Genomic DNA, 24,099 nt, shown 5'->3' on the forward strand with positions numbered 1-24,099 from the left:
CATAGGAGTATACACACATCAAAAAAGTTTTCCATTACTTCGGTTCCGAGAGTTACGGAATCTGCACAGAAAATTGGAATAGAGATCAACATAAACATCATTTTCGCTCTTTTTATGGCTCATGAAAACCATACATAGCATGTTGTACCACCATATAGCGAAGCCTTCAGATGTGGTGGTCCAGATTGCTGTACACACCGGTACCTCTAATATCCAGTAGCACGTCCTCTTGCATTGAGGCATGCCTGTATTCACTGTGGCATACTATCCACAAGTTCATCAACGAACTGTTGGTCCAGATTGTCCCACTCCTCAACGGCGATTCGGAATAGATCCCTCAGAGTGATTGGTGAGTCACGTCGTACATAAACAGCCCTTTTCAATCTATCCTAGGCATGTTCGATAGCGTCTATGTCTGGAGAACAAACTGGCCACTCTAGTCGACCGATGTCGTTATCCTGAACGAAGTCATTCACAAGATGTGCACGATGGGGGCGTGAATTTTCATCCATGATGACGAATGCCTCGCCAATATGCTGCCAATATGGTTCCACTATCGGTCGGAGGATGACATTCACGTATCGTACAGTCGTTACGGTGCCTTCCATTACCACCAGCGGCGTACGTCGGCCACAAATAATGCCACTCCAAAACAGCAGGAAACCTCCACCTTCCTGCACTCGATGGACAGTGTGTCTAAGGCGTTCAGCCTGACCGGATTGCCTCCAAACCCGTCTTCGACGATTGTCTGGTTGAAGGCATATGCGACACTCATCGGTGAAGAGAACGTGATGCCAATCTTGAGCGGTCATTTCGGCATGTTGTTGGGCCCATTTGTACCGCACTTCATGGTGTCGTGGTTGCAAAGATGGACCTCGCCATGGACTTCAGGAGTGAAGTTCCCATTATGCAACCTATTGCGCATAGTTTGAGTCGTAACACGATGTCCTGAGGCTGCACGAAAAGAATTATTCAACACGGTGGCGTTGCTGTCAAGGTTTCTCCGAAACATAATCGGTAGGTAGCGGTCATACACTGCAGTAATAGGACTTGGGAGGCCTGAGCGAGGCATGTCATCGACAGTTCTCTTTCTATCTCCTCCATGTCCGAACAACATCGCTTTGGTTTACTCCGAGACGGCTGGACGCTTCCCTTGTTGAGAGACCTTCCTGGCAGAAAGTAACAACGCGGACGCGGTCGAACCACGGTATCGACCGTCAAGGCATGGTTGCATTACAGACAGCACGAGCCATGTACCTCCTTCTTGGTGGAATGGCTGGAACTGATCGGCTGTCGGACCTCGTCCGTCTAACAGACGCTGCTCATGCATGGTTGTTTACATCTTTGGGCGGGTTTAGTGACATCTCTGAACGGTCAAAGGGACTGTGTCTGTGATACAATATCCACAGTCAACGTCTATCTTCAGGGGTTAGGGGAACCAGGATGATGCAAAACTTTTTTGTTGTGTGTATATGTGTCGAAAAGTGAAACTGGATCATCTCTTTCACCTCAGACCCTCGAAAAAAATTTACGTTATTTAAAGGATATCACATTCGCGTTGACTGTAGAAATTATTTATTCCACAATTGCAATTTCGGCCTTCGGGCCATTTTCAAGTGGTTCTGCAAAAACTAAAACATTACAAAAATGAAGTACAGAGTATGCAATAGATATGCACAAACATCTCTTGTAGACATTAGTATGTTATAAAAATATTGAAAAATAAATACATTATTTATTTTTGGCTTCAGCATACGAGACTTTAAAATCCATCGACATGAATACAGGTCGTCGTCAAAAATAAGCCTTTTCACTGTGTGATCAACGATGAGTGTTTTAACACGCTGTTTAGACGTGATGTGAGGCCGTTGTCTGAAAATACATTCACAAGTCAGACTGTCTGTGCACTTATCAGAGATAATACATTCCACTAACAGCAATTTCAAGCTTCAAATCAAAAAACCTTCTTGCATCTACTGACAACATGCAGATTTCTATGTAATGATATACTCGTAAGGCACAAGGGGACAAGACAGGAAAATCAATTTATAACAGAGTAGGGTAAAAATTCATATGTTATCTGTTTAAAAGGACCACACTGACTTGTGAAATCAATAATTTCTGCAGTCAACGACGAATATGATGTTCTTAAAAAAATTTACATGACTGTGAACTACGACTATGACAAGCTGATTAGGATTTAGATTAGTTCAAAACGACCCCGCAGCCCCGCTCGCTGCTTCCGGTGTTCGAGAAAGTGCGCTCGCCCCGGACAGTATGGAGCCGACGGAGTAACGACGCAGGCCGGTGTGTCAGCTGCCTGGGTGTGGTTTTTAGGCATTTTCCCACATCTGACTAGGTGAAAATCGAGGTAGTACGCACATCCCACCTCATTTACACGCTTGGCAAACATTCAGAAAACATTTTCACACTGCTACATGAGTTAATAATATACGCAAACCGATGTGACACACAAATGCACACCGCGTGAGGAGGGATGGGGTGGGGGGGTGGGCGGGTGGGGGGGGGGGGGTGGAGCGGAGGTTAAAGGAGTGGCGAAAGGAAGAGCGGCCGGACACCCTCCATAATTAACAAGCGAATCCCATGCAAATAGGGGACAAAGGCAAAAGAGAAAGAAGAGAGTAGTTTAAAACGGAAATAGGTCTCTATTTATCCGGTATATACAGTAAAAACAGAATAAATATTGAATTTAATTGATGAAAGGAGAAAATATAAAAATGCAGTAAATGAAGGAGGCAAAAAGGAATAAAAACGTCTCAAAAATGAGATCAACAGGAAGTGCAAAATGGCTAAGCAGGGATGGCTACAGGACAAATGTAAGGATGTAGAGGCTTATCTCACTAGGGGCAAGATAGATACTGCCTACAGGAAAATTAAAGAGACCTTTGGAGAAAAGAGAGCCACTTGTGTGAATATCAAGAGCTCAGACGGAAACCCAATTCTAAGCAAAGAAGGGAAAGCAGAAAGGTGGAAGGAGTATATCGAGGGTCTATACAATGGCGATGTACTTAAAGACAATATTATGGAAATGGAAGAGGATGTAGACGAAGATGAAATGGGAGATACGATACTGCGTGAAGAGTTTGACAGAGCACTGAAAGACCTGAGTCGAAACAAGGCCCCGGGAGTAGACAACATTCCATTGGAACTACTGACGGCCTTGGGAGAGCCAGTCCTGACAAAACTCTACCATCTGGTGAGCAAGATGTATGAGACAGGCGAAATACCCTCACACTTCAAGAAGAATATAATAATTCCGATCCCAAAGAAAGAAGGTGTTGACAGATGTGAAAATTACCGAACTATCAGTTTAGTAACTCACGGCTGCAAAATACTAACATAAATTCTTTACAGACGAATGGAAAAACTGGTAGAAGACGACCACGTGAGGAAATACTGACCTTACGACTTATCTTAGAAGAAAGATTAAGGAAAGGTAAACCTACGTTTCTAGCATTTGTAGACTTAGAGAAAGCTTTTGACAATGTTGAGTGGAATACTTTCTTTCAAATTCTGAACGTGGCAGGGGTAAAATACAGGGAGCGAAAGGCTATTTACAATTTGTACAGAAACCAGATGGCAGTTATAAGAGTCGAGGGTCACGAAAGGGAAGCAGTGGTTGGGAAGGGAGTGAGACAGGGTTGTAGCCTCTCCCCGATGTTATTCAATCTGTATATTGAGCAAGCAGTAAAGGAAACAAAAGAAAAATTCGGAGTATTTATCAAAATCGATGGAGAAGAAATAAAAACATTGAGGTTCACAGAAGACATTGTAATTCTGTCAGAGACATCAAAGGACTTGGAAGAGCAGTTGAACGGAATGGACAGTGTCTTGAAAGGACGATATAAGATGAACATCAACAAAAGCAAAACGAGGATAATGGAATGTAGGCGACTTAAGTCGGGTGATGCTGAGGGAATTAGATTAGGAAATGAGACACTTAAAGTAGTAAAGGAGTTTTGCTATTTGGGGAGCAAAATAACTGATGATGGTCGAAGTAGAGAGGATATAAAATGTAGACTGGCAATGACAAGGAAAGCGTTACTAAAGAAGAGGAATTTGTTAACATCGAGTATAGATTTAAGTGTCTGAAAGTATTTGTATGGAGTGTAGCCATGTATGGAAGTGAAACATGGACGATAAATAGTTTAGACAAGAAGAGAGTAGAAGCTTTCGAAATGTGGTGCTACAGAAGAATGCTGAAGATTAGATGGGTAGATCACATAACTAATGAGGAGGTACTGAATAAAACTGGGGAGAAGAGGAGTTTGTGGCACAACTTGACAAGAAGAAGGGATCGGTTTGTAGGGCATATTCTGAGGGATTAAGGGATCACAAATTTATCATTGGAGGGCAGCGTGGAGGATAAAAATCGTAGAGGGAGACCAAAAGACGAATACACTAAACAGATTCAGAAGGATGTAGGGTGCAGTAAGTATTGGGAGATGAAGAAGCTTGCACAGGATAGAGTAGCATGGAGAGCTGCATCAAATCAGTCTCAGGATTGAAGACCAGAACAACAACAACTTACAGTAAAACCTTAAGATCGATCGATTTAGTATTTTCTGAGTTACTGAGCTGTCCCAGGAAAGGCAGACACCACCGTATTATCAGTACTAGTACATCTACAGCTATACAAGAAGTCTGCAGTTCACCTTTAAGTGCTTGGCAGAGGGTTGATCGAACCACTTTTGACTACTTCTCTACCGTTCCACTCTCGAACAGCACACGGGAAAACGAACACTTAATTGCGTACCTATCAAACAGGAATAGTAATCACATACTATTGGTAGCAAAGCTATTGCCCAGGAGACTGAATATTTACAGTAGAATCTGGTTTCAGAATTTTTAATTAAACTCTTGACCACTGGCCCCTATATTATTCGGAAACAAATATTTAATAGTGTAATAAAACTGTTGATAGGGTCGTTTTGCTCAGTTAATCTACCCACATTTCTTTATTATCTTATCTGTTGATTCGACCTCTACTCTCTTTGTGTTCCTTTACTTCTGCTGTATTGTCTTTCATTATATTATAAAAAAGGCAAGTTTATCTGCTGCTACAACAGGACATTCTTCTCCAGAAAATGAAAAATAAATCACGGCATAATTACTCGGTCGTTGTGCCGTTTCCTTGAGAGAATGAGGGACCTTTTCTTGTGCCGTTCTTCGTGTAAATTAATAAAGCGTTTACTCTTATCGCATAACAGCCGTTCTGTAGACGAATTTTAAAGTAGACTTAACATCGCAGATTTATTGCATGAAGAGCTTAATTTCGTGACTGGACTGTTAGTTTTTCGTCGCGAATGTAAGCGCTGTTATCATTAAAAAACTACAAATTGTCCATAACAGATCAATTGTTAAGTGTTTCTGTTCCACGACTGTAACCAGTCTACCCTACATCCTCCCCTAAAGTAATGTTTGCGAGGGCTCCATAAAGGAGAGTTATTTTATCGTTAACTGCTGTCATTTCTGTGGAAGGGTTTAATTTCGTTGATTACCTTTGATTGTGAAAGCTTTCTGATCAACCTCTTAATGCTAACGTCTTTAGATTGTTTCTACAGGCACCACTACTCTGCATTAATGTGCATCAGGCTTGTTACAGCTACATAAAAATTATCGGTCTTACGGTTTACTAGACAGCTTCTAACACGGGTTACGTGTGAATTATGTGAATGTGAACGCGAAAGGATTGATTGAGTAAAATGCATGGGATATTAATTCGACGTTTCTTCGGTGACCTCTACTTTTTTGGGGCACAGAGAACCTTGTAGGCCCGTCAGATCGTCTTTTACGGTGACCAGAGCTTTGTCCTTACAAGACATTTTTCGTCGTTAGGTACTTAAATGGTGACATTTATTAGGCTGGTGCGTACGTTCGTAAAGTTTTTGTTTTGCATGTTGATATTCCAGTTGCTATTGGTTTATTTATCGATTGTCACTCTCTATTTGTACTTCACGATTCCTATTTGAGTTTATGTATTGTCATTTCGTAATTTGGAGATAGTAAGTGGAGCCGTGGAGGCCACAAAATAGGTGCCAACTGCAGAAATCGTAACATTTCCGACATATTCTTCTGCTTGAGTTCAGTAGTTGGGTGAGAATAGTGGAGGCAACCAGAAACATTGGCACCGTGTGTGGGGATAATGCCACTGGACAGAGCACGGTAAGAAAATGGTTTCCGCATTTTAAGGAGGATCGTTTTGATATTAGTGACTCTGCACGTTCGAGAAAACCTTCGGGGTTTTATGAAGATCGTTTAAAGGGATTAAGCCCCAATGATTGAAGTCACCGTACTCGCGAACTGACAGATTGTATGATCTATGACCATTGCACCATCGTAAGCCATTTGCATGTAATGGTGAAGGTTCAAAAATCGGGTGTATGGGTACCTCATGCTCTAAGCCGAAATTACTGAAATCAGCGGGTGGCGTCTCTGTTGCTCGTTATCAATTGGCTTGTGAACAACAGCCAATATTTCTGTCCTTACCATAACTGGTGACGATAAATGGTGTGTTTACGCTAACGTAGGGAAAATAAAGGAATGGTTGAGCCCAAACAAAGCAGCAGCTCCCCGTACAGAGACATCCACGCATCCACAAAGATAATGTTATGCAAATGTTGGAACAGTGAGGGGGTGGTACACTACAAATTGATTCCCGTGGTGTAAACATCACTGCTGACATTTATTGTCAACAGCTGAGACGTCTTGCAGAAGCAGTCCAAGGATAACGACCAGGAAGACTGCGCGAAGTGATGCTACTCCGTGATAACACCCGACTGCATTCTGCTAGACTAACAAAAAAGTTATACAGGAATTGGGCTGGGAAATCATTCCAAACCAACATTATTCACCTGAACTTACGCCCTCAAATTTTCACCTTTTCCTCTCTCTATCGAGCAACCTTCAAGAAACTTCCCTTCTGGATGATTTTTAAATTGGAATCTAGAAGTTGCCTCAACCTTGCAAGACTTGTTGTAAATAGTGAAAGAGGATATACACTACTGGCCATTAAAATGGCTACATCAAGAAGAAATGCATAACGACAAGCGGGTACTCATTGGGCAAATATATTATACTCCACGCAATTTGGGTGCATAGATCCTGAGAAATCAGTACCCAGAACAAACACGTCGGCCGTAATAACGGCCTTGATACGTCTGGGCATTGAGTCAAACAGAGCTTGGATGGAGTGAACAGGTACAGCTGCTCATGCAGCTTCAACACGATACCACACTTCATCAAGAGTAGTGACTGGCGTATTGTGATGAACCAGTTGCTCGGCTACCATTGACCAGACGTTTTCAATTGGTGAGAAATCTGGAGAATGTGCTGGACAGGGCAGCAGTCGAACATTTTCTGTATCCAGAAAGGCCCGTACAGGACCTGCAACATGCGGTCGTGCATTATCATGCTGAAATGTAGGGTTTCGGAGGGATCGAATGAAGGGTAGAGCCACGGGTCGTAACACATCTGAAATGTAACGTCCACTGTTCAATGTGCCTTCAATGTGAACAAGAGGTGACCGAGACGTGTAACGAATGGCAACCTATACCATCACGCCGGGTAATACGCCAGTATGGCGATGACGACTACACCCTCCCAATGTGCGTTCGCCGCTATGTCGCCAAACACGGATGTGACCATCATGATGCTATAAACAGAACCTGTATTCATCCGAAAAAATGACGTTTTGCCATTCGTGCACCCAGGTTCGTCGTTGAGTACACCATCGCCGGCGCTCCTGTATGTGATGCAGCGTCAAGGGTAACCGCAGCCATGGTCTCCGAGCTGATAGTCCATGCTGCTGCAAACGTCGTCGAACTGTTCGTGCAGATGGTTGTTGTGTTGCAAACGTCCCCATCTGTTGACTCAGGGATCGAGACGTGGCTGCACGATCCCTTACAGCCCTGCCTGTCATCTCGACTGCTAGTGATACGAGGCCGTTGGGATCAAGCACTGCGTTCTGTATTACCCTCATAAACCCACCGATTCCATATTCTGCGTCGGCTGGTGTGGCCAAGCGGTTCTAGGCGCTTCAGTCTTGAACCGCGCGACCGCTACGGTCGCAGGTTCGAATCCTGCCTCGTGCATGGATGTGTGTGTTGTCCTTAGGTTGGTTAGGTTTAAGTAGTTCTAAGTTCTAGGGGACTGATGACCTCAGATGTTACGTCCCATAGTGCTCAGAGCTATTTGAACCATTTTGAACCATATTCTGCTAACAGTCATTGGATGTCGACCAGCGCGAGCAGCAATGTCGCGATACGATAAACCGCCATCGCGATAAGCTACAATCCAACCTTTATCAAAGTCGGAAACGTGGTGGTACGCATTTCTCCTCCGTACACGAGGAATCACAACAACGTTTCACCAGGCAACGCCGGTCAACTGCTGTTTGTGTATGAGAAATCGGTTGGAAACTTTCCTCATGTCAGCACGTTTTAGGTGTCGCTACCGGCGCCAACGTTCTGTGAATGCTCTGAAAAGCTAATCATTTGCATATCACAACATCTACTTCCTGACGGTTAAATTTCGCGTCTGTTGCACGTCATCTTCGTGGTGTAGCAATTTTAATGGCCAGTAGTGTATTATTGACGACTAAAATCTTTTTTATGCATATATCTTGGGTTTAGTAAACTTATGGAAGAAGTCTACGAACTTATGCACTAACACAATATTATAATGCGAGTGCGCATTGAAAAGTAATTACTCAGAAATTTTTTATTGTGTTCTTAATATCGGTTGGGGTATTATATGTAATGAATATTACTCGGTCGACATCCCCTCTTCGCTGACGAAGACTGCAACTCTTTGCAGCTAGACTGCACCGAATTATAACATGTAACATGGCGGTGTGTCACGTAACTATGTGGAAGCATGAGAAACAGCGCTCTGTAATCGAGTTCCGAAATTGGAAGAGTTGACAATGCCAGACCACACACGGGATCTGCGGCACCTGCAACAATCCGACGCATTGGGTTCACAGTCATCGATCATCCTTCATACAATCCTGACTTGGCGCTATTCGATTTTCATCTGTTTCCAAAACCCAAAGAACACCTTCGAGGGCTTCACTGTGGTAGTAATGAAGCTGTGTAAGCAGAGGTGAGGTTGTGGCTCCGTCAACAAAATGAGAGATTCTACAGTGACGGCATTAAAAAACTGGTCTCTTGTTGGGGAAAATGTGTTCGTCGCGGGAGTGAGTATATTGTGAAAGAAATATGTAGACATGAAGAACAAAGATGTAGAATGTTAATAACGTATTTTTTATTTAAAACGTTTTAATAGTTTTCACATAAAAATTCGAAACCGTAACTTTTCATATAAGTAGGAATAGTTATGGTGTCCCCTTCGTATATTCTATTTCCTCATAACCAGCTCTGGACGTGGACGTGTAAACTTGTGCTGTTGTGGTTCCTCCGAACTCTTCTGACAAGGAAGTTGGCAGAATCAATGTAATGCTTTGTAGCATGAGTCTTCAGCTGACGGTTTTTCGTTCAGAATCCAAACAATGCGAAGGATCGAACCTGGGATCGAAGACCCTGCGAGTGACAACGAAAGATGCTGACCCTGGACCACTAGTTTCTTGTTGTTTTGTGCTTTTGTTGAAACGTTCTCACCGGTATCTCATAGTTTTTCACTGACGAACGCTCGTTGATTCAGTTTCAGGTGCTCTTGTTTCTGTGGCTTCTACAAGAATTCTCTGTAGGATTTCTTGTGTTAGTGTGGTAACGTAATTTCACTCTGAATATAACGGTGTGTGGCATAATTGGTGAACTGCAAGTATCGTGAACACTTATCGAGTGACAGCACAACTCCTGTTGCAAATAACTGACCACAAAAGGCGTGGTGCTGAAGATGCCTGTAAAAATAAATACTTGTTTATGCAACTGACCGGTCAGGAAGATTCACTATGTCCAATATGGAGAACATGTTGGAAAAGAGCCCTGTTCTTGCAAATCGCAGCAGTTAACCTAAGGAAGCAGCTCTACATAAATATTATACAAGGACAGATGGCATAATAAATCGTACAAACGAGTTCATTTTGATGTTGTAGGATACTACAGAACTGCTATAGAAACTTAGGAGTTAAATATGGACGTTCAGGATCGAAAATACTTATGTTCATTATTTCATAGAAGATTGTTTGTCAAAGAATGTATAGCACATATGCACATTCAGATCAATTATTCTAGTTACACTATTTTTCTAAATTTATAACGTCACGAAGCTTGTAAAACTCGCAAATCTTATAAGAGGAAGAGAACGCGATCTGTCTGATCCCTCTCCTCTTTTAATTTTTCTATGTTTGCTGCATGAGCCCAGGCAGTAACTTAAGCTTATTGTTTTTCGCCAGGGAATCTTATTATGGTATTGCCACTTGCCTACATAGTGCTGTCACATTCCTCATTGTAAACTACGCACTAGTGTTTATGGAGCGAAACAGAAAATGGATGTTCCAAAGACTCTCGTCATTCATGCTGATACATGAGTTTGAGCACTGTAGGCGTTGTTCGGCAAAACTTACTCGTACAAAAGCCGTCGTAATGTTGATTTAAAGGCACTCATAGGCCATTGGTTACTGCCGCCGTCGTTCAAAGCAACCGAGTTAACAGCCCCCGAAGCCTAGGCCGCCTGGGGTAATCATGGCATTTTATCTGCTCTTATTTAAGCCGTCTTTACTTTATGAGCGGCCGGGATAGGGCGGAAAATACGTCCCCGGGCAGTTGGGCCTCAGTCTGGGTCAAGGGCTGAGGGAGTCCGTCGTTTAATGCGTCTGCTGCCCACCCTTAAACTGCCGTACTGTATGGCTTTAACGTTAATCGTTTGTCCATTCCGAAATCATTTTCCTTAATATTTATGTCATATAAGAGTATAATTACTGCCTGTGTTTTGCAGCTGAATATTTTTTATTCCTCGAGAGGACACGTTTCGCCCTATTGATTTAGGGTTTTCAGTAGTTTTGATTCGTATAAACATAATTTGTTTAGTGGAAATTTCGGCTGCCAATACTACAGTGTTCTCTGCACATGTTTACCATCCTTTACATTTGTACTATTAGGTAAGGCGAGCTGATGTCGCGACCGAAGTAGCAGAACTATACTCTTGACATTGACAGGCCAAGATAAAAACAGCATACTCCTCATTAGAGTTAGTCATGGTGAAAAATTCTCTTTGATGATGACAGCAACGTTACAGTGACTGACAAAAGAACTCCTTACAGAGGAACCAGATAAGATCATCAAGGAAGTTTATAGTTCGTCAATATCCAATACAGTGATGTTGAATATAAAGAAAGTAAATACGTAGTGAATTTGAGTTTGAAGAGAGAAAATGACGTTGTTGAATCAAATATAGGTGGCACCACTGCAGACTCCGTAACAAACACAAGGTGAAGCGAACACACAGACATACTTGCAAAGAGAATGTAATCAGGCAGTCTTTCAGTTACATACTGTTCATATCTACACTCAGTTCTTAGATATGGAATTTTTTCGGCCGAGCTAATACACAAAATACGCAAAATACAAACACAGTCGTCAAACAACAGAAAAGGTCAAAAAGAATAACGACCAATAACAGTACTCGAGATCACTGCGAAAATCTGTTCAAAACACTGGGGATTTTACGATGGGTATCAATAAGTAATGGAACACATTTTTTCTTAAAGTGTAATGGTTTTATTGAGGATTCCAGAACACCACATTATTCTCTACTCTTTTGGCTAAAAAAACCAGCTTTTCAATATAATCTCCATACAATGAGACCGCTTTACGCCACCAGTACCACACTACTGGTCGACGTCGGAGCCAACGTGTTGCTGGATCAATAAACTCCCCATTACACACTTACTGCTTCCCGCTGAGGGCATCCTTCATTGGGCCAAACAGATGGAAGTCAGAAGGTGTCTATGATCTCCTTTTAGGCGGCGAGGGACAGAGACACACCTTTTCTTACCCCAATTAGTGGACGGGTTTGTCAGAACTACCAACAGAGACGTCCAGTTGAGCAGCGATGTGTCTGATTGTTATTCGTCGATCACATCGAATGAGATTGCGCGCACGTTCGAAAACTGTAGGAGTCACAGCTGTGTGCGACCGGCCCGCACGCCGGAGATCGGCCATGTTTGGGCGATCTTGTTAGGTAGACGTCTCGCCCAGTGACTCACCGTGTATTTGTTCTCTCCCAGGCCTCCTCAGTCATTCTACAAGCACCTATGGATATCACCAATGTTCTGGTTTTCCGCGAAAAGGAATTCAATGACGGCTGTCGGCTTGGAACTCACCTCCGTTACAAACGCCATTTTGAAGACTACGTACACCGCCGCCACCGACAGGAACTTCATGAAGCTATAAGCGCTGCAGCGGGAATAATCTTCAATGTCCCACAAAAAATTCCGAATTTTTTCGAATAGAAACTGACAGAGAAAACAAATGTGTTTCGTTACTTATTATAAACCCCTCAAAACTAACTGTGGGAGTATAATTACCAATCCGTTGCACTCCTCATAAATAGCCTTGATAATTGATGCACAAACAGTTCTGTGCATGACCATGGAATGGGATCCAGACTGAACTACCATTCCCCTGAAAGAATAAACGTAAAGCTGAAAACGGAATTTCCTAAGAAGGAATGAAACTCTACCACAAATTGTTTCAGGAGATTAAACAGATTATTCAAAGTGGTTCAAATGTCTCTGAACACTATGGGACTTAACATCGAAGGTCATCAGTTCCCCAGAACTTAGAACTACTTAAACTTAACCAACCTAAGGACATCACACACATCCATTCCCGAGGTAGGATTCGAACCTGCGACAGTAGCAGTCGCGCGGTTCCGGACTGAAGCGCCTAGACCCGCTCGGCCAGCGCGGCCGGCAACAGATTATTAAAACAAACATTTAAAAAGACTATTAAAATTGTTACCTATTAAGCAATACATTGCATACAGTGAAGGATTACTTAGATAACAAGACTAGAGGTTTGGTAAAAAGTGTAACACAAATATATAATAATAACGATAACCATCTGTCATTTCACACAATATTTTTACATTATGTTTTCTCCTTTTCTTATTTTAGGGAAAATCTTACTGTATAATACTAACACCTTATCCTCCCCCTGAGTTCAACATCTCACTCATTATAGCGGAATGGTGATTCAGTATGTCAGGCTAGCAAATGAGAACCTGCTGCATACAAAATGGAAACTCAACATCGTCTCTGTGAGTTGACGTCAGTTGATAGTGTGTCTAGAGTTACATTAAGAAACAACCTATGTACGGCATGTATGGTGTGTGTGTGACTGCGAGTGAGAAATAAATGAATAGTGTAGCACTAGTCTTTCAGATTATTAAATAACTTCTTTGCAAAATGGCAGTGTACACTAGAGATAAACCGAATGAGATAGCGCGTTTTAAACAGAATAGTATTGTCTCCAAGGAAGTGGAAGTTCCAGTCTACATCATAATATCGTGGTTCGTGTTTTCCGGGGTTTCTCTAAATTACGCGAGGAAAATGCTGGGATGGTTCCCACTATGAGGATTTGTAGAAAAGTAGTCCCTTCGAAATTTTTATGCCAGAATTCTTACAGATTTGTAAGTAAAACAAACATTATTAACATCCTTCATCTTCATTCTTCTTGTTTATTTATTAATTTCTCAACATAGTCACCTTGTCGACGAACATATTTCTCCCAACTAGAGCCTTCTAGTGGCAGAGGGCTGCAAATATGTATAAATGAAGAATAAAGATATAGAATCTTAATGACGTTTGTTTTATTTGCAAATCCCCAAGAGTTTTCACCTAAAAATTTCGGATGCATTATTTTTTAGCACTCCCTCGTATAAGGCCACGGTTGACTACCAGTTCCATCCTTGTCAACTAGACCTGCAAGTATGTAAACGCTTGTGTACATTAATTACCTTATTTTTTGTTATTAAATTGCAATATCGAGACGTGTCTAATATTCCCATAAGTGGTCTATGGATGAATAAAACTACTATTGCAACATGGTCGATTATTCCTGCAAGCGGATCGATTGTAACATTAAATCACAGGCCGATATCTGGGCTATCGAATTAATGGTGATCCATATTTTTGTATTGAGTCCAGACCAATTTCAGTTAAATTTTCTATAAAATTAGTTATTAAAATGCTTTAGTTTTTAAGACGCAATTCGGCTGCCGTCTGAGAAAAAAAAATTAATCTTCATATACTGAGATATTGGAGAGATTAATTTTTGTTTGCGATTTAATTATTTTTTGGAAATGACCATTAACCGTTGAGCCTAAGTATCTGAATTGTGTCACTACTCTCAGGTGAATGGGTAAATCTTGTCCAGAGTCTCTTGGTGGCAAGAAAACGCCGCGGATGGCCAGTTTCCACTTAATGCCATTTCAAAAGATGTGTTTAATCAACACTGCAGAACTGCAACCCTGTGAGGATAGTCGCAGCACGTTCTTCGACTGCCTGCTATTTTACTAGACTCTAAAGAAATACGAGGGACTGGCGCAGCCTCCTTACCCCACTCTAGCTGCTCTCCTCATACTCCTAGCAGCGTGGCCCAGTCATTTAGCAACGCAGTGTAACACCTTAGGTAACAGCCGTGATGCGGCTGCACGGCCTGTGTCTCACAACTACAAGAAACCTAATTTGTTGTCGTAATGTTATTCTTGGAGTGTTTTTACCTTATTCTCGTAAGTATTCAGGGTTTCAAGAAAGAAGAAAAGGATGGCGCTCGTTGAGTGTGAATCGAGTGGCTTCACACCGAATATGTCCAGATAACTGGACACTAGCTAGCACAGTGTACCTCTCGCTCACATGGAGCCGTGACATGCAATCTTTGGGTCACATTATTTCCACTTTATAGGTTTTATTATATTTTCTATTCTTATTTCTTGTAATCAAACCTAATGTAAGCAATACAAACTGTGATTATTGTGATGCTTTTTCTGTTTTGGTTTTGTATTTCATTCTTGGCACTGTACCGTGTTATTTCTGCGTCTTCAAACAACATACCGTCCTATTTTAGGGTGTAGAAAGAATTATTTTTATCACTATAACCTAAGTCATACCTTTGCTTAACTCTGCATCCCTATCCAATAATAAGGTCATTGTATGAAAGGCGAATTACGCTTGTTAGCACGCATGATTTCTGATGCTAAGGGCAAGCCATTGGACAGTCAGTGACCTCTAACTTCAGAAAAGGTTTTGAGGTTTTTAGCAGAATAGATTAGCCATCCTCGAAATGTAACACATACCGAGCCAGTGCTTCTAAAGACAACTGATTGCCATTTACGTTTGAAACTGTTCCTCGCACGCTGTCATTTCGTATAATGTGTATGAAGTCATGTATCGTCTGCATTAACCTTTTGAGATTTAAACGCTAATACTTCATTTTTTAAAACTATGGCTTCTTTGCAGCTATGTTTAGAAGAGCACACATGATCACTCGTTTCATGTTTCCAAACCGAATCTCCGCTATGAAGTATTTCTTCCGCTATCGCAGAACTTACTGTGTAATAGCGCAGTTATGAATATTATCAGTTTTATGATTATTGTCAATATTTCATTTCTTTTTCTTTAGGACAGATTATCGTACTCCAGTTCACTAGTCATCGTTCCTGCTTCCACGTTCTGGATAGTCAACCTGACGGCGTTAATAGCAAGTTATCGTGCCTGACCTCAAGGATATTTCCGCAGTCAACCTTCCTTACTTTTAATAGGAAATTCCTTGTACCTAATCAATGGGTTTTCCATTGTAGCCAAGACGGACGGATTTGGTTTCGGCCGCTGGTGGGCAAGGTCATCACTACCCGTTCCTTAAAATAGTGGGCAAGTTCTAATTACACGTTCACATTGACAAAATTACGTACGCATATGCTGACGAATTTGTCTACAACTTTTTAAGTTAGTTTTATAGGAATATAGATAATTTTTATGAAGCTAATTAAATTTAATTAAAGCTCATAAAATGACCTAGATTTCTATATACAGACGTAACATGTTTTATGTTTATGTAATCCAAGTACCTCTTTGTTCTTCTGAAGAAGACACTCTAAGCGGTATCGAAACGTGGATGGAGTCAAAAAAGTCTGCAACTGATTGGCTGCGTAATTTATTAATTTAGAAGCTTGCTTACAGTTGCTGCTAACAGCCATGTTCAGGATTGTGGATTATAAAAGTTACATAAAACTTCGCCAGGAAGTCTGAGCATACTGATGTCAGTGTGAACGTATGTATTTGTAAAAAAAAAACAATCTAATAGCTACGTGTCTGGTTGATTGCGATATTAATGAGAAGAACAAAACACCCAGAAGACATGATAATCTGCGCTCAATCAAGGTTTCTAAATCCTTTTAAATTTAATATTGGCTTTCTGGGCTTGTCCATAAAGCCATCTCAACCGTGAAAAGACTATAGGACAGTGTGTTACGACAATTCAGAAGATTCATTGGGGTCAAGCTGTACACTAGCACGAAGTCACGTGACACCATTCAGACGATTTTAGTGGTCTTTAAGACGATACACAGATAAGAACAACACAATTCCCAGTCTGCAAGCTCAGGAAATCTCCAATCCGGCAGGAAATCCCACCCAGGCCCCTTCGGTCAGCATTCTGCCGAGGCTAGGGCGTAGTCAAGTTGAAATGGATGACAGTCGCCACGTAGAACTTCAACAACTGCCTTAAAACCGTCCTGTTAACTTCTAAAATTCAGAGCAAGTTCCGTGAAAGGCCTAATTGCTTCCTTTTGACGATACAGAAAACAAAAGAAGTTGCAATGTACCAAAGACGCCATTCCGATTGCTTATCTGAGTTCTTGCTTGCATTTCATGCCCAACATTTCGACTTCTGACTGGTACACATAACAGCAAAACCGACAGCATCCGAAGAAGACGATTGGGTCGGTCGTCGGAATATTGTGCTTGAAGTGGAGAAAACAAAAAAAATGGTTCAAATGGTTCCGAGCACTATGGGACTTAACATCTGTGGTCATCAGTCCCATAGAACTTAGAACTACTTAAACCTAACTAACCTAAGGACATCACACACATCCATGCCCGAGGCAGGATTCGAACCTGCGACCGTAGCAGTCGCGCGGTTTCGGACTGCGCGTGGAGAAAACAGCTCCACTGGAAACGAATATCTTGATAACGGCATGCTGCTGTCGTGATCATCCACAGAAAATCGTTGAAGGATGATGAAGCCACGAGTAGACGACAAGGTGTTGGACGCCCACACCTCAACACGGTTCAAATGGTTCAAATGGCTCTGAGCACTATGCGACTTAACTTCTGAGGTCATCAGTCGCCCAGAACTTAGAACTAATTAAACCTAACTAACCTAAGGACATCACACACATCCATGCCCGAGGCAGGATTCGAACCTGCGACCATAGCGGTCGCTCGGTTCCAGACTGTAGCGCCTAGAACCGCACGGCCACTTCGGCCGGCCCTCAACACGGAACATAATGCTTACCAGCTCTGTAAAACAGGATAGACGGTGGTCTGTGTCCGATATGGTGACACATTACAATACTGGTGCAGACACAAGTATATAGGAACGCACTATGCAGCAAAAATTGTTGAACATGGAGGGCCACCGGATGCAAATCGATGGGAACAGTATTATGCTATGGGGTTTCTCGTGGGACTTGGTAACAATCACAGTCAGCATGAATGCAGTGGACTTAGTGAACGTCGTGACTGGTGTCTTGCACGAAGGCGATGGCATCTTCCAACAGGATAAATGACAGTGTCACAGAGCCAGAATCGTGCAATAGTTTTTGAGAACCTAATAGTGAAAACACGTTTATACGTTGGCCACCAAATTCGCCTGACCTGAACCGGACAGAATGCATCTTGTATGTTATCAGGCTCCAACTCCAAGCCCATAAACCATCAGCACGCAGTTGACGGGGAATTGCGTCATCTGGGACGATCAAGAACTTTTAGAATTCATAGGACACAGAATCATTGCTGAATTTCTTTTCAAAGATGCCCAAGATGCTATTAAGCAGACTGTCGCAAAGTTTTGGCCAGTCAGCGTACATTTTATAAAACCCTTCTTTACAATTCTCTTGTTTTTTTCTCTCTTAGATCGTTCTTCCTTTTCATTTTGCATACATTTCTATCTCTAATATTAACAGATCCAGTGTTTTATCAAGGGAAAAAAACACAAATCTCTAATATTAACAGAACCATTGTTTTATCAAGGGAAAAAACGCAAACAGAAAACGAGGCTTATATGAAGAAAAGCTGCATATCTTTAAGACCTTTCTTGATTCCACATAGGACTGACGCCGTTCTCTGTATAATCTGAATCTTTAGGTAGACAGCCTGTACTTTAAACTAGATGTTTACTTAGGGAATTGTTGTAAGATGGTTGAGAAGTTCATGGAAAACGTCGATCGACAGTACACAACTCAACGGCGCCATTGGTTATGCGACACAACTGTGGCGTGAAGATATTTTTGATTATATACATGGCTAGTCAGCACATCGCTAGTCATAATATCATCACGATTGAATGTGGTCTTATTCGTAAATAGCATGAAGCGGAGGAAATCTATAGCGTGTCTATAGTTAAAGTAACAGTTTCTAAACAATGTAAAAAAGGGACCACTTCTCAAAATGACGTCAAATTTGCACATCATATTATAGATGCAGGGAGAAACATAGTGGGGGGAAAAATGAATTTGAAGAAAATTTCACAAATAGATAGCGCTGTAATCATCACAAAGTAAATGTGGTCGGTTACAAATGAAAGATGAATTTCAATACAACGGCTATGGTTTGGGTTACACTTAAACCATTCGTACTGTTCAGTGTGCATGACCGCACAGGTTCGGCATTTAACAGTTGAGGCACTGTTTGTTAGATAAGCCCATCCACCACGGCAAGGTCGTACCACATCTGACGGCATGGTGCCATAAACCACATAAAATCAAATTGACGTCGGTTTTTAACTGTCCTGGGGCCAAAAACTGCATAAACAGCAAGGTGACATCGGTTGATATTTGAAGTGAGACTAGCGCAAAACTTGTTCAGTACGCTGGCCACCGTTTTACGCCACGACTTGAAGCTCACAAACAGTATGTTCCACGACAGATCTAAGTGTGTTGGGACTCACATTCAATATGCGTTGTGCAATGCGTGGCTTCAGTTTAGCTACGTTCGTAGTTGGAGCATTGAACACAACGTCTTTCAAATAACCCCACAACCAGAAGTCACAGGAATTAAGGTCAGGTGAACTGGGTGGCTAGGCTGTAGGGCCATTAAGACTGATAATTCTAGCATTTCCGAAATGCCTCTGCAGCAGCAATTTCCCTGGTTACTCGATGTGCAGAGGAGCGTCATCCTGCATAAAAATGATCCTACCCACACCTCCACGCTGTTGAAGGATTAGAATGACGGTGGTGCGGAAAAGACTCTCACAGAGCTTACCAGTGACGGTGCAGGTATCACGACCCGCAAGAGTCATCTCCTAGAAAAAATACCGCCGTACGATAAACGATGCCGTCAACCAGTACCACACACAGTCACTTTTGCAGAATGAAGTTGTATCGGTTGATGCGCGTGCGGGTTTTCCGTTGCCCGTATTTTGCAGTTCCGTGTATTGACATGTCCTTGGAGGGGGGAATGGGCTTCGTTTGTTCACAGAATATTCCATAGCCATTCGTTGTCCACTTCCACACGAGCAAGAAATTCGAGACTGAACGTTTGTCTTGCTGGAAGCAGGAAGCAATTCTTGAACATGGGTTACTTTGTATGGACAGCACAGCAGATTGTTTCGCATGATTTTATAGATCGTGCTCGCAGGCATTCCAGTGTCCGGGTAATTCCCCGTGCACTGGATGTTTGCACATCACCGCTCTGCTCCACCTACAACGTTGTAGCCACGTCTTCAAGAGGTGTGAAATCAACTACTTTCCTCCTCTACCACACTTATCTTCAAAAGAAACTTTCTTTTGAGTAAAAGAGCTTTACCCGCTACATGCGAGCCTTCATGGACACAATCATGGTGAGAGTCTCGGGCGCAAACTGAGGAACAGCCGGTGCCACGAGTCTGTTGGTATGCATAATCTGACGCTTACAGCACCATCTACTCGTCAAATTTACGTTAAATTTCCTTTTGCTCCATGACGTTTCCTTCACGTCGATTGTATGCTGTTCATATTTGAAGTCATTCTGAGTAGTGGTTCTCTTTCTACAGCGATTTGAAACTGGAATTTAGTTACGGACCTCCTTTAGATGAGCAACAAATTTATCAATAATTATACGGGACAATGAACAATTGTCAGAGCATGTGCTTCGATATGTGCCGACGTGATAAGGAATACTACTCAATCCATCATAAGAAGATTGCAGCACTGCAGTGATACCAGTGGTCATCACATCGAACACCTTCTGTAAATGGACGTTCATGCCACCTTTGTGACCTTCGTTGACCTTCAAAGACCTTACAGTTCACACCATTGGATTCGTCTCGATAGCCGCTATCAGTAAATAAGTACCAAACTACTGCATCCCAGCCGCGCGGGATTAGCCGAGCGGTCTGGGGCGCTGCAGTCATGGACTGTACGGCTGGTTCCGGCGGAGGTTTGAGTCCTCCTTCGGGCATGGGTGTGTGTGTGTTTGTCCTTAGGATAATTTAGGTTAAGTAGTGTATAAGCTTAGGACTGTTGACCTTAGCAGTTAAGTCCCATAAGATTTCACACACATTTGAACATTTTTGAACTGCATCCCATTTTAAAAATATAAAATAAAAAAAATAATAACCCTCATATCTCTGCAACGACCCCACCTAGCAACAAAAAACTAACGTCATATTATGACCCCCATTGTTCCATTCAACATTTGTCCCACAAATGTTTCAGCTACTATCATACTTTCGGAGTTATTCTAGGTGGAAATAGTTAGTGATTCACCCTGTATATGTATATGAAGAAAATCGAACAACTGGCGGGCATTTGTTTCTCTGTGCAACGAACTGACAAGCAGTAGTGCAAACTTTTATGAATACTTCAGAACGTCAAACATTCTTTCAGAAGACTATTAATAAAAACTGAAAGGGTCTTGGAACCCCACGAGCTCGGATTGAAGGAAGATATCGAAAGAATTAAGAGGCGTGGTTTAGATATTTTTGCAGCCAGATTCAATCAACAACCAACTACACACATCAAAAAAAGCTTTTCATCACCCCGTTTCCCAGGACTCCTGAAGATGGACGTCGACTGTGGATATTGTATCACAGACACAGTCCCTTCGTCTGTTCAGGGATGTCACTAAACCCGCCCAAAGATGTCAACAACCATGCATGAGCAGCGCTTAGTAGACGGAGGGGATCCGACAGCCGACCAGTTCCAGTCATTCCACACGCCTCGTGTTGTCTGTAGTTTCACCATGCCGACGGTCAATACCGGGGTTTGATCGCGTCCACATTGTTACTTTGTATCAGGAAGGGATCTCAACAAGGGAAGTATCAGGCGTCTCGGAGTGAACCAAAGCGATGTTGTTCGGACATGGGGGAGATACCGAGAGACAAGAACTGTCGATGACGTGCCTCGCTTAGGCCGCCCAACGCCTACAACTACTGCAGTGGATGACCGCTATCTACGGAATACGACTCGGAGAAACCCTGACAGGAACGCCACTATGTTGAATAATGCTTTTCGTGGAGCCACAGGACGTCGTGTTACGACTCAAACTGTGCGCAATAGGCTGCGTGATGCTCAATAGGCTGCATGATGCGCAGTTTCACTCCCGACGTCCATAGCGAGGTCCATTTTTGGAACCACAACACCATGCAGCGCGGTACATATGAGCCCAACAACATGCTGAATGGACCGCTCAGGATTGGCACCAAGTTCTCATCATCGAGGAGTGTCGCATATGCCTTCAACCAGACTATCGTCGGAGACGTGTTTGGAGGCAACGCGGACAGGCTGAACGCCTTAGACACACTGTCCAGCGGGTGCAGCAAGGTGGAGGTTTCCTGCTGTTTTGGGGTGGCGTAATGTGGGGTCGACGTACGCCGCTGGTGGTCATGGAAGGCGCCATAAAGGCTGTACGAAACGTGAATGCCATCCTCCGACCATAGTGCAACTATATCGGCAGCATACTGAGGAGGCATTCGTCTTCATGGACGACAGTTCGCGCCCCCATCGTGCACATCTTGTGAATGTCTTTGTTCAGGACAACGACATCGCCAGACTAGAGGGATCACTATGTTCTCCAGACATGAACCCTATCGAACATGCCTGGGATAGACTGAAAAGTGCTGTTTATGGACGACGTGACCTACCAACCACTCTGATGATTCTACGCCGAATCGCCGTCGAGGAGTGAGACAATCTGGACCAACAGTGCGTTGATGAACTTGCGGATAGTATGCCACGACGAATACAGGCATGCACCAGTGCAAGAGGACGTGCCACTGAGTATTAGAGACACCGGTGTGTACAGCAGTCTGGACCACCACTTCTGAAGGCTTCGCTGTATGGTGGTACAACATGCTATGTATGGTTTTCATGAGCAATGAAAAGGGCGGAAATGATGTTTATGTTGGTCTCTATTCCAACTTTCTGTACAGGTTCCGGAACTCTCAGAACCAAGGTGATGCAAAACTTTTTTTTTGATATGTGTATTACGGAAGTTCTCTGACCTCAAATAGGAATTGCTGGAGGGAAGTTGACGATCTTTTTGCGAAGCACTACTGAGATATTTGTGTCAGACAGCAGAAAGTTGTACTCCTTCCATCTCACATCCTGCTTATGAGCTGCAAAGACAGGGTATGAGTAATTATGGTCCTTACGGAGGAATGGTGTGTAACTTTGATGGTCCTTTGAGGAGATGGCTAGACTCTGGCTCTGTAGGTGCTGCGTTTAACCCCGGATACAGGGGGCGATTTTTCGTCTCTCCAGTCCCTCCAGTTCTACTGCCGTACAGGGGATCTTTCCCGGGCGTTAAAGGCGACAGGGGCCAGTGGCCCATCAGCGCAACCCTCCTAGTGCCGCGGCGAATAGAAATGTTGTACTCTGCTTGCAGTCAGGCCAATTTCCTGGTCACGGGCTTGAGTTACAGACTTAACTCTTTACAGAAGTATAATGTCTAGCAGTGGTACAAAGTACGCTCAGCCACACACTTTGTGGCGGCTTGCGGAGTATGTATGTAGATGTAAGAAGGAAGCACACGCAGTACGACTGTACCTACTAGAGACAGTGGGGTACTGTCATGAGGCTGCAGTGAATTTCCGTTGATCGAAATGCATCACCTCTGTAGTCCTTGACCCGGCATACTCACGCCCTCTCTGAGGCGGTGATTACCTGCGAGCCGTCGTGGGACTTAAAAAATGCGGCGTGCGCGCGGCGCGGGAAATATGCGGGGCACGTCACGTGGCTCTGTGGGATGATGGCGTGGGCGGGGGTGGGGGCAGTGGAATTCCTCTGGCGCTCCCTTATTACTCGGGGCGGGGAGCCTTTCCGCCGGGGCGCGTTTTGATCTTCGCTGGAGCGATGCAGGGAACGCGGGCTGTGTAACGACCCTTCTTGAAGTGTCCTCAAGGAAAGAGATCGTAATGAACAGACAAGGTCATGTGCATCCGAGTAGCGGCGAGCTGTGGTGACATGTTACAAGATGCGATACGTTAGTACTAATGACCTCTACGTGCCCCTGCGCTGTACTTTCGTCCTTAGCCGTTAACTGGTTCTTATGTGTGTTCCAGGATTTTTATGTAGGTAATGTACGGTCTTAAACATAAAACATGGCTGCCGCAGAGGCTAAGTCCACTTACGGCGACACTAAAATCTGTCATCCCTCGGAATTCTGTTTGGCCATTTGCACGATCTGGCAACACTGTTGGATACGGACGGGTCTGGAGGTGTGTTACCTCCCGCTCTGCGTGCTACTTTGTTGTATGTCCTCGTGGTCTAGTGGCAAGCAGATGTAGACACGAAGTTGTGACTTCGAGTCAAGGTGTTACATTATTTTTAAATCCGAATTTCGGCTGTCCGGTAAAGGTATCAGTCTGATGGAACCTCAAAGATAATTTCCTTCACTTTGTAACCCACTAGTAA

At 43.1% G+C, this 24,099-nt stretch overlaps 1 protein-coding gene across 1 annotated transcript in view; it reads left to right on the plus strand.

Annotated features, from left to right (window-relative positions):
* The window catches only part of LOC126252470 (uncharacterized), a 1,574,240-nt gene that overhangs the window by 627,487 nt on the left and 922,654 nt on the right, over nucleotides 1-24,099 (plus strand). The window lies entirely within an intron of this gene.

This window comes from Schistocerca nitens, chromosome 4 (assembly GCF_023898315.1).
Source record: "Schistocerca nitens isolate TAMUIC-IGC-003100 chromosome 4, iqSchNite1.1, whole genome shotgun sequence".
Lineage (NCBI taxonomy): Eukaryota > Metazoa > Arthropoda > Insecta > Orthoptera > Acrididae > Schistocerca > Schistocerca nitens.